Genomic DNA, 17,625 nt, shown 5'->3' on the forward strand with positions numbered 1-17,625 from the left:
TGAAGTGAAGATCAAGAAGGTTCGCGGCGACAATGGAACGGAGTTCAAGAACACAAATGTGGACACCTTTCTTGACGTAGAAGGGATTTCACACGAGTTCTCGGCTACGTACACGCCTCAACAAAATGGAGTTGTTGAGAGGAAGAACCGAACTCTTATTGAGATGGCAAGAACGATGCTTGATGAGTACAAGACTCCAAAACACTTTTGGGCAGAAGCAGTTGAGACGGCTTGTCATGCAACAAATCGCTTGTATCTTCACAAGCTACTCGGCAAGACGGCATACGAGCTCCTCACCGGTAACAAACCCCAAGTTGGATACTTTCGAGTATTTGGCTCAAAGTGCTACATTCTTGATAAGCATCGTCGTTCTAAATTTGCTCCTAAATATCATGACGGTTTCCTACTTGGTTATGGCTCAAACTCTCACACTTACCGTGTCTACAACAATTTCACCCGAAAGGTTGAAGAGATGGTAGATGTGAAGTTTGATGAATCTAATGGCTCGCAAGTAGAGCAATTGCCAATTGATGTAGGAGACAACGACCCTTCGGAAGCAATCCAAGACTTGTCTATTGGCAAGATTCGTCCAACGGAGGTGAAGGAGAGTACCTCGTCCGTCCAAGTGGAAGATTCTACCTCATGACAAGGTGAACCAAGAGTCGACATGGAAGCATCCACAAGTGGGACACATCAAGATGAAGAAAACGAGGAAGTACACCAAGATGAACCTCATCAACCTCCTTCTCCACCACGACAAGAGAACGACAATGCCAACACTGAAGAAGGCCAAGAAGAAGGACAAGATGAAGAAGATGTTCCACCCTGACCCAAGCAAAAGCTCCCACGAGTTCGAGCAAGAGTCTCAAGAGATCATCCCGTCGAACAAATCTTCAATGATATTCAAACCGGGAGAATCACTCGCTCTAAAACTCGTTTGGCTAGTTTCTGTTAACATTATTCATTCATCTCTAGTATTGAACCTATGAAGGTTGAAGAAGCATTGGAAGATCCGGATTAGATAAACGCCATGCATGAAGAGCTACACAACTTTGAGAGAAATCAAGTATGGACATTGGTCGAGAAGCCCGACAACAACCACAACATCATTGGTACCAAATGGGTGTTTCACAACAAGCAAGACGAAGATGGTCAAGTCGACCGCAACAAAGCTCGTCTAGTCGCCCAAGGCTACACTCAAGTCGAAGGTATGGATTACGGTGAAACATATGCCCCCGTTCCTAGACTTGAGTCCATCCGCATCTTAATTGCCTATGCTAATCACCATGATATCACTTTATACCAAATGGACATTAAAAGTGTTTTTCTAAATGGTGAAATTGAGGAGGAAGTTTATGTTAAACAACGTCCCGGCTTTGTCAATCCTAAGAAACCCGCTCATGTTTACAAACTTCACAAAGCTCTTTATGGTCTTAAACAAGGTCCTACAGCGTGGTATAAATGCTTGACCAAGTTCCTTATTGAAAAAGGCTTTGAGATTGGAAAAATAGATTCTACTCTTTTTACTAAAAGGGTTAATGGTGAATTATTTATGTGCCAAATTTATGTTGATGATATCATATTTGGTTCGACTAACCCTCATTTTAGTGAAAAGTTTGGAAAGCTAATGTCAAAGAAGTTTGAGATGTCTATGATGAGTGAACTCAAGTTCTTTCTTGGTTTGCAAATCAAGCAAACTAAGGAAGGCACCTTTGTTTCTCAAACAAAGTACACCAAGGACTTATTCAAGAAGTTCAACATGCAAGAAAGCAAAGGTATGAAAACTCCCATGCCTACTAGTGGACATCTTGATTTGACTAAGGATGGTAAACCGGTTGATCAAAAGGTTTATCGCTCTATGATTGGATCATTGTTGTATCTATTTGCCTCTCGTCCCGATATTATGCTAAGTGTGTGCATGTGTGCACGATATCAAGCGGCCCCCAAAGAATGTCATCTTAAGGCTGTGAAAAGGATAGTAAGATACTTAATACATACACCAAATTTTGGCATTTGGTATCCTAAGAGGTCCTCTTTTGGTCTTGTTGGCTATTCTGACTCAGACTATGCCGGAGACAAGGTTGATAGAAAGTCCACTTTGGGTACTTGTCAATTTCTTGGTAGATCTCTTGTGTCTTGGTCTTCCAAGAAACAAAACTCGGTATCCTTATCCACCGACGAAGCGGAATACATTGCCGCCAGTTCATGTTGTGCTCAATTACTTTGGATGACCCAAACTCTTAAAGGTTATGGGATCAATGTGAAACACGTTCCATTGCTTTGTGACAATGGAAGTGCTATTAAGATTGCTCACAACCCCGTGCAACATTCTCGAACTAAGCATATTGAAGTTCGTCATCATTTCATTCGAGATCATGTTGCTAAAGGGGACATTGATCTTAAGCATGTTCGTACCGATAAGCAATTGGCGGATATATTCACGAAACTGCTTGATGAAAAAGTCTTTTGCCGTTTGAGAGGAGAATTGAACATCATTGATGCTTCAAACTTGGAGTAGGAACTCCATTTGGATACATGTAAGGCATGAATCTATGACTAATCCTTGATATTTCTCTTATGAAGATATTCATATGTCTTGGATATATTTGCACCCTTGCATGTTATCTAACCCTTGTAGGTACTTGGATGAATCTAAATCTATGAGATTGCAACTCACTCACATCTTGAGCAATCTCTACATCACCAAGTCTCCACACAATGGTGGTTGATGGCTAGGAAGCATGAAAACCTTCAACATATCCTTTGACAAATTATATATATCAAATTTCATTTGGTATCAAGTTTCATGATTGTCATTTTGGATGCACAAGTGCTTTACTTGCAAAGACTAACCCATGTAGGTAGAAGAACTCACTTCCAAGTAGTGCTCCCGAGTCTTGATGAGCTACATCAACCTCGAGCAACTCACACAAGTTCCACTACATGACTAGGATCAACACCACCACCCAAGGTATGTCATTCCATCTTAGAGTTGCTTAACCTCAAGTGATAGGTCAAAGCAACTCAACAAGATGAGAATACATCAAATGCTTAAATGAAAAATGGTAACCCCATTTTGAGCTTAAATGATGAGTATGACTTATGATCAAGTGTTCTCATTTGACTCCTTAGTCAATATACTCTAACATAGGTGACTTTGTCACCGCCCAATTCTAGATGAAGTTCTCTATGTTTCTTTGAGTTGTTGCATATTTATTCCCCTTCCTTTATCAAAAAAAACTTCATCTAGATTTTATTTTCTCTGTTTTGTTCTGCATTCCCTGAATCCAATTCCTTGCAAATTCTTCAGTTAATTCCTTGCAAATCTTTGTGAGATCTTATTAGCCTTGCGAGCTGAGGTGACAAGTGTTCTCTCTGTGTTGAACTCGGTCACACCGGTCTTCCATTTTCGGTCAAACCAACACCTTTCGGCGCTACCGAAGTAAACAACTCGGTGTCACCGATTTCTACGCAGAAAAGACCATTTGCCACTTGTTCCTGCATTTTTGTTCCAACTCCACTCGATGATCCCTGTCCTCTACCAGCATCACACTATATATGCTGCTTTGCTCTGTGACTCAAGGACCAAACCCATTTTGTCTCGCACTCAAGAAGAACCCTTCTTGGAAATTGATGTCAAACGGGGAGAGAGAGATCACATCAAAGCTTAATTCTTCAAAAGGGGGAGAGAGAGATCACATCAAAGCTTAATTCTTCAAAAGGGGGAGAGAGAGATCACATCAAAGCTTAATTCTTCAAAAGGGGGAAGAGAGAATACTTCAAATAGGAGAGAAATCACATGAAAGCCCCAGATGCTTGGTATTCAAAGAGGAGAGAAGTCACATGTCTTTAGAGGGGAAAAGACATGTTCATGTTTACTTATTTGAGTAGCTCTGATTTTCTATTCCCTATCTTCATCCAGTATCCCATACAAGATTCAGGGGGAGCAAGACATCTAAGGGAAGAAAATCTTCGAATTCATTGCATATCTTTACCTTTTGGGGACATGTCTATATCTAATAGAGTATCCAGTGCTCACACTCTACATGTCATCCCAATCTTGGTACTCTTGTGGTTCCTTTTGTTTGCTCTGGCTAGTAGGTGTATCTGTGTTACCTAACCTTGTTTACTCAGGTTCATCTCTTTCTAAGCCAACTCAAGACCACAAGGTAAGTATATGCATCACACTCGTGTGCATGAGGATTTCTTGCTGATGTACATACTGTTTGCAAGAAGGACTCATGAGCATGAAGGTACATTTCCTATATTCACATCTTTTGCTCTGATGCATATAGCCAAGATACATGTAACACATTGCTTACTCTGTCATGCTTATGCATTCACATGCTCTTATATTCCATATTTACATGATTGCATACATATAGGGGGAGCCTATGCATGTTACATGTCTTTCCAAAGCTTTACTTGTTATTCTCTATATCTTTATCTAAAGCTTTGATGTATGTTGTCATCAATTACCAAAAGGGGGGAGACTGAAAGAATAAGTGCTCCCTGGGTGATTTTGGTAATTAATGTCAACATATTTCTTGTTGGACTAATGCTTTCATCTAGTATGTTTCAGATAAGTTCAGCAATGGAGTGGCATGGACTAGAGGATGTGGAACCCCTTCAAGATGATAAGGACAAAGGATTGGCTCAAGCTCAAAGCTCAGGACTCTACATTTTCTATTTTAGTGATCCAAGATCACATTGAGCCCATAGGAAAAGCCAATACTATTAAGAGGGGATGATGTGTTGCATAATGACTTGCTTTCTCAAAGTGCTTAGTGATATGCTCCAAAGCCCTCAACCACCTTCTCATATCCACACATGTCTCAAACCAAAAGTCAAACTCGGCCCAACCGAAATTTCCTATCCGGCGCCACCGAGTTCTCTTGACATAGCCACTGCCAGAAACCCTAATCAATTCGGTCTCACCGATGGGATCTCGGTCTCACCGAGATGGGCTTGCAAACTCTCTATTGCCTATTGCATTATTTTCGGTCTCACGGAAATATGAAATCGGTCCCACCGAGTTTGCTTGGCCAACTCTCTGTTGTGCTTATTACCCAAATCGGTCCCACCGAGTTTGCGTAATCGGTCCAACCGAGATTAGGCTTTACCCTAACCCTAGCACATCGGTCCCACCGAGTTGATCATGTTGGTCCCACCGAAATTCCTAACGGTCACATTATGAACCAAATCTGTCTAACCGAGTTTTACAATTCGGTCCCATTGAGTTTGGTGATTTGTGTGTAACGGTTAGATTTTGTGTGGAGGCTATGTATACCCCTCCACCCACTCTTCATTCATGGAGAGAGCCATCAGAACATGCCTACACTTCCAACATACATTTTCTGAGAGAACCACCTACACTTGTGTTGAGGTCAAGATATTCCATTCCAACCACATAAATCTTGATCTCTAGTCTTCCCCAAGTTGCTTTCCACTCAAATCATCTTTCTACCAAATCCAATCCTATGAGAGAGAGTTGAGTGTTGGGGAGACTATCATTTGAAGCACAAGAGCAAGGACTTCATCATCAACACACCATCTATTACCTTTTGGAGAGTGGTGTCTCCTAGATTGGCTAGGTGTCACTTGGGAGCCTCCGTCAAGATTGTGGAGTTGAACCAAGGAGTTTGTACAGGCAAGGAGATCGCCTACTTCGTGAAGATCTACCCTAGTGAGGCAAGTCCTTCGTGGGCGATGGCCATGGTGGGATAGACAAGGTTGCTTCTTCGTGGACCCTTCGTTGATGGAGCCCTCCGTGGACTCGCGCAACCATTACCCTTTGTGGTTTGAAGTCTCCATCAACGTGGATGTACGCTAGCACCACCTATCGGAACCACGGATAAAAAATCTCCATGTCTCCAATTGCGTTTGCACACTCCAATCCCATCCCTTTACATTCTTGCAACTTGCATGATTTACTTTCCGCTGCTCATATACTCTTATCATGCTTGCTTGATATGTATTGTGAATGTTTGAACTTGTGCAAAAACTCCACTTCAACTTAAAGAATTTAAAAACTGCAACTTGTCTTGCTAAGAGTCTATTCACCCCCCCTCTAGACACCTCTTCTCGATCCTTTCAGTATTACATCGAATAGATCTCCAAGAACATCGAGGAGAACTTTGTATTGAGAATCAAAGAGAGAGAAGAAGCCATCTAGCTACTAGCTATGGACTCGTAGGTCTAAAGTAAACTACTCATGCTACATCGGAGAGGCAATGGTGTTGATGTAGAAGCCCTCCGTGATCGAATCTCCCTCCGGCAGGATGCCGGAAAAGGCCCCAAGATGGGATCTCACGGATACAGAAGGTTGCGGCGGTGGAAAAGTGGTTTTATGGCTCCCTTGGATGTTTTTTAGGGTATAAGAGTATATATATAGGAGGAAAAACTAGGTCAAGGGACCTACGAGGGGCCCACAAGGTCGGGGGGCACGCCCTACCCCCTGGGCGCGCCCTCCACCCTTGTGGCCACCTAATGGCTCTTCTGAATTGCACTCCAAGTCTCCTGGGTGTCTTCTGGTCCAAGAAAAATCATCGCGAAAGTTTTATTCTGTTTGGACTCTGTTCGGTATTCCTTTTCTGCGGAACTCCAAAACAAGGAAAAAACAGAAACTGGCACTGGGCTCTAGGTTATTAGGTTAGTCCCAAAAATCATATTAAATAGCATATTAATGCATATAAAACATCCACAACAGATAATATAATAGCATGGAACAATCAAAAATTATAGATAAGTTGGAGACGTATCACGGCCGCTCGGGCGCACCATTAATATGGAGTAGTGGGAGAGAGGCGGGCGACGGTCAAACCGCTGGCTCGCCTCCCGGTGAGCCTGTGCACCGGACTGCTGGCATGCCTACCGTCGTTTCACACAGCTACTCGCATGCCTCCCGATGACACTGCGCAGCGAGCACGCCTCCGTCAATTCACACACCTGCACGCACGCCTCCCGGTCTGCCTGCGCGGCGGAGTGCTCGCATGCATCCCGTCAAGTCACGCCTGCTCGCACGGTACACGGGTCGCATGGCGGCACATATATTGTTTTTCTAATTGGATGAGTAATGTTGTCGCTTTATTGCTTAACCGAAGCATGGCACGTATCCATTGTTGGTCTAACGCTCACGGTTCAAATAAATAATTCGTTTGGGATATTGATTCCACATTATTAATAATCTCCCATTTGTAATTAGATAAAGATTACATCAAAACTAGTCTCAAATTTGACAAAAAAAGTACAATGCCACTTTGTATTGGTGTCCATATGACAACACGATAAGTTTCATGAACTTCAAATAAGTTTTGGATGTACTAGAATTTAAAAATCAAGATTCTCAATGTTTGAAATTTCTTGCACGGGGAGTAAACATGCACCTAGTGAGACACATGTGTTTTTGCAATCCATTTAGGTGCACTGTCACGTGTACATGTAGCTCAAATTCGATTTTTGCACATTATACCCATAGAAAATCAATCAATTAATGTACAAAAACATCTTAATGATCTCTATTTTGTTTAAATTAAAACGTCCCTTCTTTGGTAACATATGTTCACCGCGGGATAATTTAACATGCATCATAGTTGCGGTTGGTTCGCGGTGTGTGTGTGGGTGTGTGCGTCTAGGGGGTGGCGGGTGGCTCACAGTACACTACAAGTTGTGAGCCACCGTGTGGGTTGGCCATTTTGTTAGGCAGGTGCCACATCAGAGTCGTGAATTCGTTATTTAAAACATTACAGAACCCTTTCATACATACATATTTTGGCCACATGTAGTCGATGGTTGTCCTACACAACACTCGATACTCGCAAGTAACGCTTTTTGTGGGCCCGCGAGGTCGTCGTCCATCACTTTGATGAACAGCCGGCAGTGAGGTTAATTTGACCAGCAAGGTAGAATTTTTTTGTTTGTGTTATGATGGTATATAGCCGGCAGTGGGACTAGCATATATACTATACGTACGCGTCCGTGAACAAGTACACCTCACTTAGTTTTGGGACTTTTCGGTTTCCGAGGCATGTGGGCACATAAAAGTTGTGAAATTGGCTATTCAAACATCACACAACACCTCTTTGGGCCACATATGCATGCAGGCGGTGGTTATCCTAGCTAGGACACTCACGTGTGACGCTTCCATCTGTGGGCCCACGAGGCCATCATCGATGCATGCATCACTTTGACCTACATCGGGAGAGGTTAATTAATTTCACCATGGAGGAGGATCCTTTTTGGGTTCTATTACGGTAGGAGCATATAATATGCGTCGAAGCGGGGGAAGGGGACCATCATATGTAGTACGCTTCATGAACCTCACTCTGTGTGGGGGGTTTACAGTTTTTGAAGCATGTGGCACATAAAAGTTGTGCATTTTGGGTATTCAACACATGTTTTGCCCACATGCAAAGCAATGGTGGTTGTCCTCTCGCACCTACTTAAGCGGTTATCAGCGATATCGATGCTTTCCATCTGTGGGCCCGCTTGGTCCATCCCTACTTTTTGCCTCACAATGAGAGAGGTTAATTTTACTTCGGATGGGGATTATTTTTTTCTTGTAATACGGTATATATATAGGTCATGCTCTGGATGACATGATACAGTTTGAGCACACACACATGCATGTGTACGCATGAATCCCTCCCATCGAGTCGAAGTGGCTAGTACAACGACACGTCATGAACCGATCTCGCTCTGTGTGGGGACTATACGATTTTCGACGCACGGGCCACAACAATGTTGTGAGATGGTAATCAAACTTGCATGCACGCATCACCTCCATACATATGCATGTAGTGGTTGTCTTCGAACGGTACACTCCCTCGCGTGGTTATTGGCGACAAGCCTATATATTCGTGGGCCCGCGTGGACATCCATGATCACCTTGACTGACAACAAGATTGGTTACCATGGCGGATTCTTCCTTTGGTTCGTGTTATCGTAGCATAGGTCATGGTGAGATTCAGACCTAATTAAGTTTGAGCGCATATACTATGCACGCATGCATGAATCCCCATCGTGGGCTTGAAGTGTGGTGTAACATACATATGCATCGTCAACCGAACCCTCACTCAGTGTGGGGATTTCTATTTCGAAATCACGGATTTCTATTTCTAGGTTAACCTCGGTTGGGGGGGCATGCATTCATAGCTTAGGATTCCCTTCATGCCGACATGAGGGGGGCAAGCAATACCGTGCGCTTTGCGAGATAGGTGCCACATCGAAGTTGCATTTGGTATTTGAACATCAAACCACCCTTTTCATACATAATTTTGATCCACATGCAAGTCGGATGATGCAACAGACACGGTTCACTCAAACTAACCATGTGCCACGCTGGTGCCCCTGTCACACACACATCAGTACAGTACACTGGGCTCCACGAGGCTTCCCCTCTCAAAAATATCTACCCACCTGTAGCTTTTTTCTGTTTGATAACACATAGTTATTGTGATGAAGTATGCATCGTAAGCGTTGCACCACAGAATAGCGTGTGCGATAGTTGTCGTGTACGAAGATGTTACGATGGTCCGACGTTTCGTAATCCTGTCCGACACTCGTACGACGATTAGCTAATCTTCTTAATTAGTTATTGCATATGGTTTGGGAAAAGTGAATGTGTGTGATTCTATGCTTATCATACACGTTCTATAACAGTGAACCGTTTCTGATGGGCCGCGCATTGTAAATGTAGCACCACAGAATACCGACTGCGATGGCAATTCGAGAACAAACGAATAGGAGGACTGTACATGGATCTTGGCTCCCTATCCCCGACGGTTTCTGGGTCGTCTGGGAAGGACCCCCTATCGCCGACACTCACTCGGCGACGCTTCCAAATGTCATCGCAGAAAGGGGATAAAAAACGTTTGTATAGCACCGATGCGTACCAGTGATTGTACCTCTATAGTTAGGTCTCCCCCCCACACACACACCGATAGTCGAGCGCTGTAGGTAGGTATCCATGCCACAGAGACAAACTGCACATGTCCCCTCTCACGTTCTAGTAGGCCAGCCGCCCTATATCTTTGACGTGGGCACACACAAATTCGATGGCACTCTTTATCGATCGCGCGCGCGCACACACACACAGTCATCATCCCTCTCTTCGATTCTATGGATATCTCACGTTGATGATACCTCCACTCTCTTCTCGTGGATCGCCCCTCTATATATATGATATATCCAGGCCTCTATTTCACACACATTGCATATGTTACATTTTTTTATTGAAACATCATCGACACATATTCCCTGTCTATCTCTCACCCCCGCCCCCCCAAAACACTCACGAACCCACACACTATTTCTCTCTACGTTTGTATCTCTCTCACACAACCCCACGTAGGTGGTGTACGTACACGAAGAGAATAGGTGCACGTACTCACGCTTCGTGCCCAGCCACACCCACGCGGGTACACAGCGGAGCTCATTTCTGTACGAAATGGCAGCCCACGTGGTAATTTGAGCGCGTGTAGCGGTTGTTTACCTATGGAGGTCGTGTACCACGCGTGCATGAAACAAAGTTCGACTTGATGCGTTGGCGCGTTATTTTTAAATAAAGTTATATCGCTCAATGGCACATACACAGAATATAAAATGATTTTTATGGAGAAAAAGGTAGTCCGCTCCACAATATACAATGGAGCCTGCCTGTCGGGGTTTGTCTCTCTTCAGAGTATCTCACACAAGGCGGCGGTGGCCTCTCTCTCTCTCTCTCTCTCTCTGTCTCACCGTTGGTCACTGATCCGACCACATTCCGTCCACCGGCGAAAAGGGAGGATGTGCATCGTTTCTCCGTTCGACGGCGCCGAGGCAACTTGTCCTGATCTCCGGTACTTGCCGTTCTCTCTGACCAAGCTCTGGCGCGGTAGGGCCTACGCCACTTGCTCACTGCCGCAGTATGGGAAGATCCCGCCCGCCGCCGCTTTGCTAGTTACATCCCGACGACCCCCATGTATCCCCTCCGGCCTTGCTCCACTGCCCATCTTCCCACGTCGCTGCATGTGGATCTTCCATAGTTCTTTGCCCAAAACGTAGCTTGTCCGGCGTACTTTCCATATTGCAATCTCGTCCTCACACCGTTTTAGATAAACACAACCGTGTTGTTATCTTCCCTTAGGACAAGGAATATGCTTCTTTTTTCGTTGTATGTGTCATCAACTGTTATTGGCCAGTAATTGTTTCCTTTCTACCTCTTTTTTGCACACAGGGCTATCCATTTCACCTCGTTGCTATTGCGACCTTTTGGTGAACTGCACAAATCACTTTTTTCTTAAGAGTGTTTTGTGTAGTTGTACTAAAATGTCACATGGGCAACGTCTCTACATTTCAGTGCGACTGCACAAAGGTAGATTGGTTTTGCTCTATCCTCCTCATCCAACTCCAAGCCTAATCTTCTCCAACTATTTTCTTAATCTTCTCCAACTAGTTAGTCTTAAGAGAGACTACAAAGGTGACCGAGTTCTATTTGTGTGGCTATTGTTTCATCAGTCCTCTATTATTGTAATCACACTTAATATCTTTGGAATAGGGATGCTCAACTCTATTTTAGTGCAACTGCACAAAATGATCGGAATGTTGCATGCTCCTGGCAGCTAGTTTTTTTCCCAACATGCCTTGTTGATTTAGACAGAGCTGGGGGGAAGTTGCTGCCAATCAAAGCATGGATCAATTTTAATTTAACACCTTCTCACAACTTTGTCTTTAGTTGTGATGTAAATATTAGCTCTGATCTGCTAATCATTGAGATGCATTAGCAAGGAAGTTAGTTTTTTATTCTTTCCGAAAGAGCATGGATGGCAAGACACACGAAACAAAAGCTGAAAGCTCAGAGCATTGTACAATTTCATGTCGCTGGAAAATTATTTGTATAGTACGGCAATTATGTAAACAAATGCTGGAAGCTTGATAGCATTGCCAAAAGCCTCTTCAGCATCCGTGTCCATGTGCCATGCGCAAAATTATACTCCCTCTGTTCCTAAATATTTATCTTTTTAGAAATTTTAAATGGACATATTTTAGAGTGTAAATTCACTCATTTTGCTTCGTATGTAGTCACTCGTTGAAATCGCTAGAAAGACAAATATTTAAGAACGGCGGGAGCAGTGCACAACCGCATGGGAGACTCAACCCGATCGTTGCGCCGCACTAATAGTGAGTAATGAGCAGTCAAATCATAAGCCCCACCTTTCCCACTGTAAATTGCTCGAAAGAAGCAACCATCAATACACTCTTCTTTGAATCCGTTAATACTACTCCCTCCGTCACTGTTTATGAAGCGCGCTTCAACAATCTCTGGGACCAAGGCGACTAGCGATCGGCCTGAAAAATAGCATTGGTAGTTATAGCACGGCATCTATTACTAGAGGAAATAATGCGTACACACATGCATGCAGTGCTTCCACCCCAGGTACACACATGCATGCACTTACTCCACTCCGCGTACACACCTAGTACATCGATAGAAAATGGTGGACTTGATTGCGGTTACCATGCCCTAATTAATTGAGCATTAAACCAAAGGCGTCTAAAATATCTCGGTGGTGGAAATGCACGAGAATGAAGCGCGCCCTGTAAACTGTGATGGAGGGAGGAGTAGTATGAAGGTGCAAAACCAAGTATGCGTATGGCCAGTCGGTCAACGCACTTCCTCTTGGCATATCACTGACATGTGGGATTGGAGTGTGAGCAAACCGATCTCAATTGACGGCAAAATGGCCAACCCGCTGTTCCTTGAGAGAGACGTGGAGCGAGAACACACAGACGGGCTTACACGTAGGCCAAAATATATTCGAGCATGGTTGATTGATATCATCATTACATGTTCGATGTTTTTTAATAGTACTATTGTGCTACCGTTTTCCGCACTTCTCCCGAATAAATGTGTACTTTATCAGAGACTAAAATAAAATAAGAGTACAGGCACTCCACCATGTGGTTCCTAGTACCTGTATACTAGTAGTAGTACTACTCATACTATTAAACCTTGCGCTTGGCTCTTTGCCTCTTCGTGAAGTAGAACAATGATGCTACTACAGTGTATGCCTCTGACAAGCTGACACCGAATGAACTGCCGCACGTCCACCGCCTGGGAGAGCGTAGGTTGCATTAGTCAAAAGCTTCTTGTCGTCCTGCGAGCCACCCGGCTTGAGGTAGACAGAGAGGGCGTAAGCGAGCTTCACCTTGTCCTGCAAGCTTCTCCTCATTCTGCGAGTTGAAGGGACACGCCAAAAAGTAGTGCTAGTCCATACTCCCTCCTTTCCGATTAATATGGCTTAATCTTTTTTGCGGGTAAATGAGAGAGCTTTATTCATATATAAGCATTTTTAGGACGATCAGCCAAGCGACTGGTCACTAGGAAGCGAGGTGTTTCATCAAGCCAGCTCTCGGTCACATTCAAAGTGCAGCAAGCACGGTTCACAACAAAGATGCTCCGCAAGGTTTGCTGACCTGTTTACAGGCTGACTAACAAAAAAAGAGAAAATATTACCGAGCGCTCCTATTTCTAACAGGATAGGATCCAGAATTAAGCGAGAATTGTGGCAAGTTATCCATGCAATCAACTTCCATTATCACATGCGAGAACCCTCAAAGAGAACCAAATGTGTTGAAGATTGCTTTATCACAGATTAAAATAAAATAAGAGTGCAGACGCTCCACCATCCGGTCCCTAGTAGTACATACCTCTATAGTAGTAGTACTAGTACTTGTAAACTTTGCGCTTGGATGTTCGCCTCTTCGGGAAGTCGAACAATAATGGTACTATTAAAGTGTATGCTTCTGGCAATCTGACACATAATTAACTGTTGCACGTCCACCGCCTGAGCGAGGGAGAGCTTTCATTAGTCAAAAGTTTCTTCTTGTCCTGCGAGCCACCGCGCGCAAGCTTCTCCCATCCTGCAAGTTTCTCCTCGTTCGGCTAGTTGACGGAACATAGCAAAGTAATGCTAGTCCATACTACCTCCTTTCCGGTTAATATGGCTTAATTTGAAATGAGATAAATACACTATCTGTCACTGTATATTTGTAAAAATACGGTCAGTAGACTTCATAACACGCTCATTTGCGCTCAATATATACATTTTCCGGTGTTTATACGGTCACTAGGTCACCCTGGCTGAGTATGTGTGTGCATGCACGTGTAGGTTGAGCACTTGAGCGTGACCGTCTGTGTTCCGTCATGTGCTCGGACCTACATGCATTAGGGCGTCGCGCACGTTTTTGCGTCCATGTGTACGTGTGACTGTTGCATGCATGCATGAGGTTGTAGTCCCTCACATTCACATGTTCATAACTCAATGCTTTGTCAAAACATTGCACGCAAGGTTTAATCGTTCGTTGCTCACGCTTGCATTCCCGATATTAATACGTTGGTAAAGACAATTTCTTGAGGAAAACGAACCCATGAATTGAGTACAAAGGGGACCAATAAGCCAGGACGGAGGGAGTACTAGTAGTGAACCGGAAGGAGGGAGTAGGTACTAGTAGTACTACGTAAAACCGTGTAGTAACAAAATTCCTCTATGAGCATCCTGTCTATGGGTCATGCAAGAAAATAGAGATAAGCACAAGTGAGACTCAGGAACGGTCATACACGTAGGGGGAGTACGTGTAGGGGCCACTCAGGAGAAGTCAAATCACACAGTAAGTTAGTCGGAAGAAGCAACCTTCATTTCACTCTTCAATGACACGTACACAATATGAAATGGTTGATATGGAGAGAAAAAGAAAACCGCTCCACTATATATACACTAGCAGGAGCCTAAGCTACAAGCCTGCTTGCTTGGGTTGCTCTCTTCACAAGCATAGAACGACGGTGGTCACACTGCTGGTTATAGATCCGGCCTGATCCCACCGCTGGGGGGAAGGGGACGATGTTCTGCGTAGACGTGGTCGACAGCGGCGAGGGAGAAAACCCACTGTCGGTGCATCCCGATCGGGGGTCCCTGCGGTATGGGCTGATGCCGCCTCCCAACCGCCCTTCTAGCTACAACCCGAAGTCCCAGGTACAAGTTCCTTTTGGAGCCGACTTGCTCCACTGCCGCAGCTCCCCACGTAGCTCCATCTCCATGTGGATATTTCTCTACTTCTACCGGCTTCTATTTGTGATGAGTTTATGTCTCATGAACTAGTGCCAGCACTATTATCCTAATCACACTTCTTCAATATCTTTGCCAACAGGGATGCTCAGCTTGATTTTGCTGGAACTGAACAAAAGCATCGTATGATCCGGGGGTGCCAGCCGTCTTTCCTTCGACAGGTTCTACCTAGCCAGGAAGTTAAATCATGTTTAGGGTTTAGGGTTTACGTCGTAGGGACCCCATCAGTAGTTTTTTTGTACACACTCTCACAACTTTTGTCTTTAGTTGTGAAGTAAATATTGGCTATGATCTGTGAATCATTGAGATGCAGCAGCATGCGTGTTAGTTTTCCTTTGTATTTGATGGAATGTTGTAACGGGGCAACCTTGGAGTAGGAATGAAAATGGAGTGGAACGTTTCTGTTTTTCTGGAGAAAAATGGAAACGGAGAGAAACCAACGTTTTGTTTCGTTGGATCGCGTCATCGAGCAAAACCAGCAGTTAAATCACGTCTGTCGCATTCGTGTCTCGCCCTCCTCCATGGCTCCACCCCACACGGTTGCTCGGCATGCCACTCATCGCAAACCGAGTATACCATAACTTTCCCGCCTGCTTGTCGATGGATCACGCCATGGAGTACTAGCACTACTGAAGATATTGACGAGGAGGGGAGGACAGCTAGCTGTAGCACGGACTCCCAAGAACTTTTTACATGCATGTTGTGGCTGGCTATTGCGACCTTTGAACGCAGAGCAGTCACGTGCACCGGGAAGTGGCGCGGGCGACGCTCTCTCAGCCGACGCGCGCTGGAATGCCGGCGCCAGTGAGAGGTCGCGTCCGCTCTGGCCGGGCATGAATGCGGCACTGACCGTTTCAGGCAGGAAGCACGCGCGGGTGATGAAGAGGGTTCGGGTTGGTCAGGAGCGGGTGTGGCAGCGGTCTGGACGACCGCAAACAAGAGATGATGTACGTAAATATTGCTGCGTATATAATTAACAACGTAAATAATGTGCCAATTGGGCAAATATGATTGGAGATGGAGATGGAAATGGAGATGGAATTTTATGTAAACACAGATATGCATGTCTATGTCTATGTGTGTGTGCACGACGACTCTCGCGACTACTCGTACACACCATCGATGTCTCGTTCTCACTACACTCACACAAACTTAGTACCGCCTCATTTTGTTCCTAGGATAGGAATATCATAGAAGTGGGAAACAATACGAAGTGAGATAAATGGAGTACGACGTACAAGAAGAAATGTACACGCACTCACTCTGCCTCCGAGATACCCGCGAGTACACAATGGAGCGCATTTGTACACGAAGAGGCAGCTGACGTACGTAATAATTTTACCCTTTAATTTGTTCACATAATAATGGAGGGTCGGGGACCACATGTGAGCGATACAAACTGTGACCTGGAAGTGGGGGCATGCTTTTAATCGAGTTTTCTTTCTTGGTACGTTAAAAAAAAATTGTCCGCCAGTTTTTGTTTCTTTTTTTTGCGAACGCGCGTATTCTATTTAAAACCACTGCTATGGAGAGATTTTTTACTCCATTGTATATATAGCCTCTTGTTTGATAGGGTTTCTCACGTCTCGCTCTCTTACCCTCCCCATATCTAAACAAGATGACAGTGTCCACTCTATCTCTCTCCCCACCGGTGGTCACATATCCGGCCAAATCCCATCGCTGCGGGAGGTGAGGAGGTGTAGTGTTGACTTTGTCGCCATCAACGATGGAGGAAGCCGATGCGGGCTGTCCTCTCTGAGCAGGCACTGGCATGGACGAAGGTCCTCCGCGCCCTTGTTCGCTGCCGTCGTGTGGGCAGATCCCGTCCGCCCGCCTAAGCGACATCTCGCCCACCTGAGGTGTAACTTCTTTTGGATTTCATGCTTCATTGTACTGGTTCAGCTTCCCAGGTCGCTGCATGGGGGTTTTCTTCTATGTCACTACTCCCCAGCTCCACATGTACAGTAGCTAGGGTTCGTCGGCTGGTCCAACATCACCTATTTTTTACTATTATAGAGGAAAGGCCACTCGAAAAGTAGTCCTGGTTTATGCCTTGGTGGAGGTATACATGTTTTTTCGACAAAAAGTACATGGTGGTTGTGCGGTCATTGTCCATATGCTCCTATTGCTGCTGCTAATCTAATACTATCACTGGTTAAATGAAGCAATGACTATGGTAAAGTGACGTCCCTTTTAAGTAATGCTGATGTCAATCGAGAGGCGTCAATAAATGCTTCTGTCCTGCTTTTTTTCTCGGGTATCCTGGTTTAGTTCCCATCAAGATAATCATGATGCTTCTGTTTGTTGGTGTACTTTTCATTAAATCTTATTGACAATTGATATGTCACTGTTAATCTTGTACCACTGCCAAAACAAAGTAACAACACTATATCCCTTTTTTATATTTTGCAAACAGTGATGCGTATCTCCATACCCGGGCATGTCTTCCTCAATTTTAGTGGAACTGCACAAAATTGGATGGCCATTGTTGTTCCGCCTCATTGTCCTCTGCCACGTGGTT

Source organism: Aegilops tauschii, chromosome 7 (assembly GCF_002575655.3).
Source record: "Aegilops tauschii subsp. strangulata cultivar AL8/78 chromosome 7, Aet v6.0, whole genome shotgun sequence".
NCBI lineage: Eukaryota > Viridiplantae > Streptophyta > Magnoliopsida > Poales > Poaceae > Aegilops > Aegilops tauschii.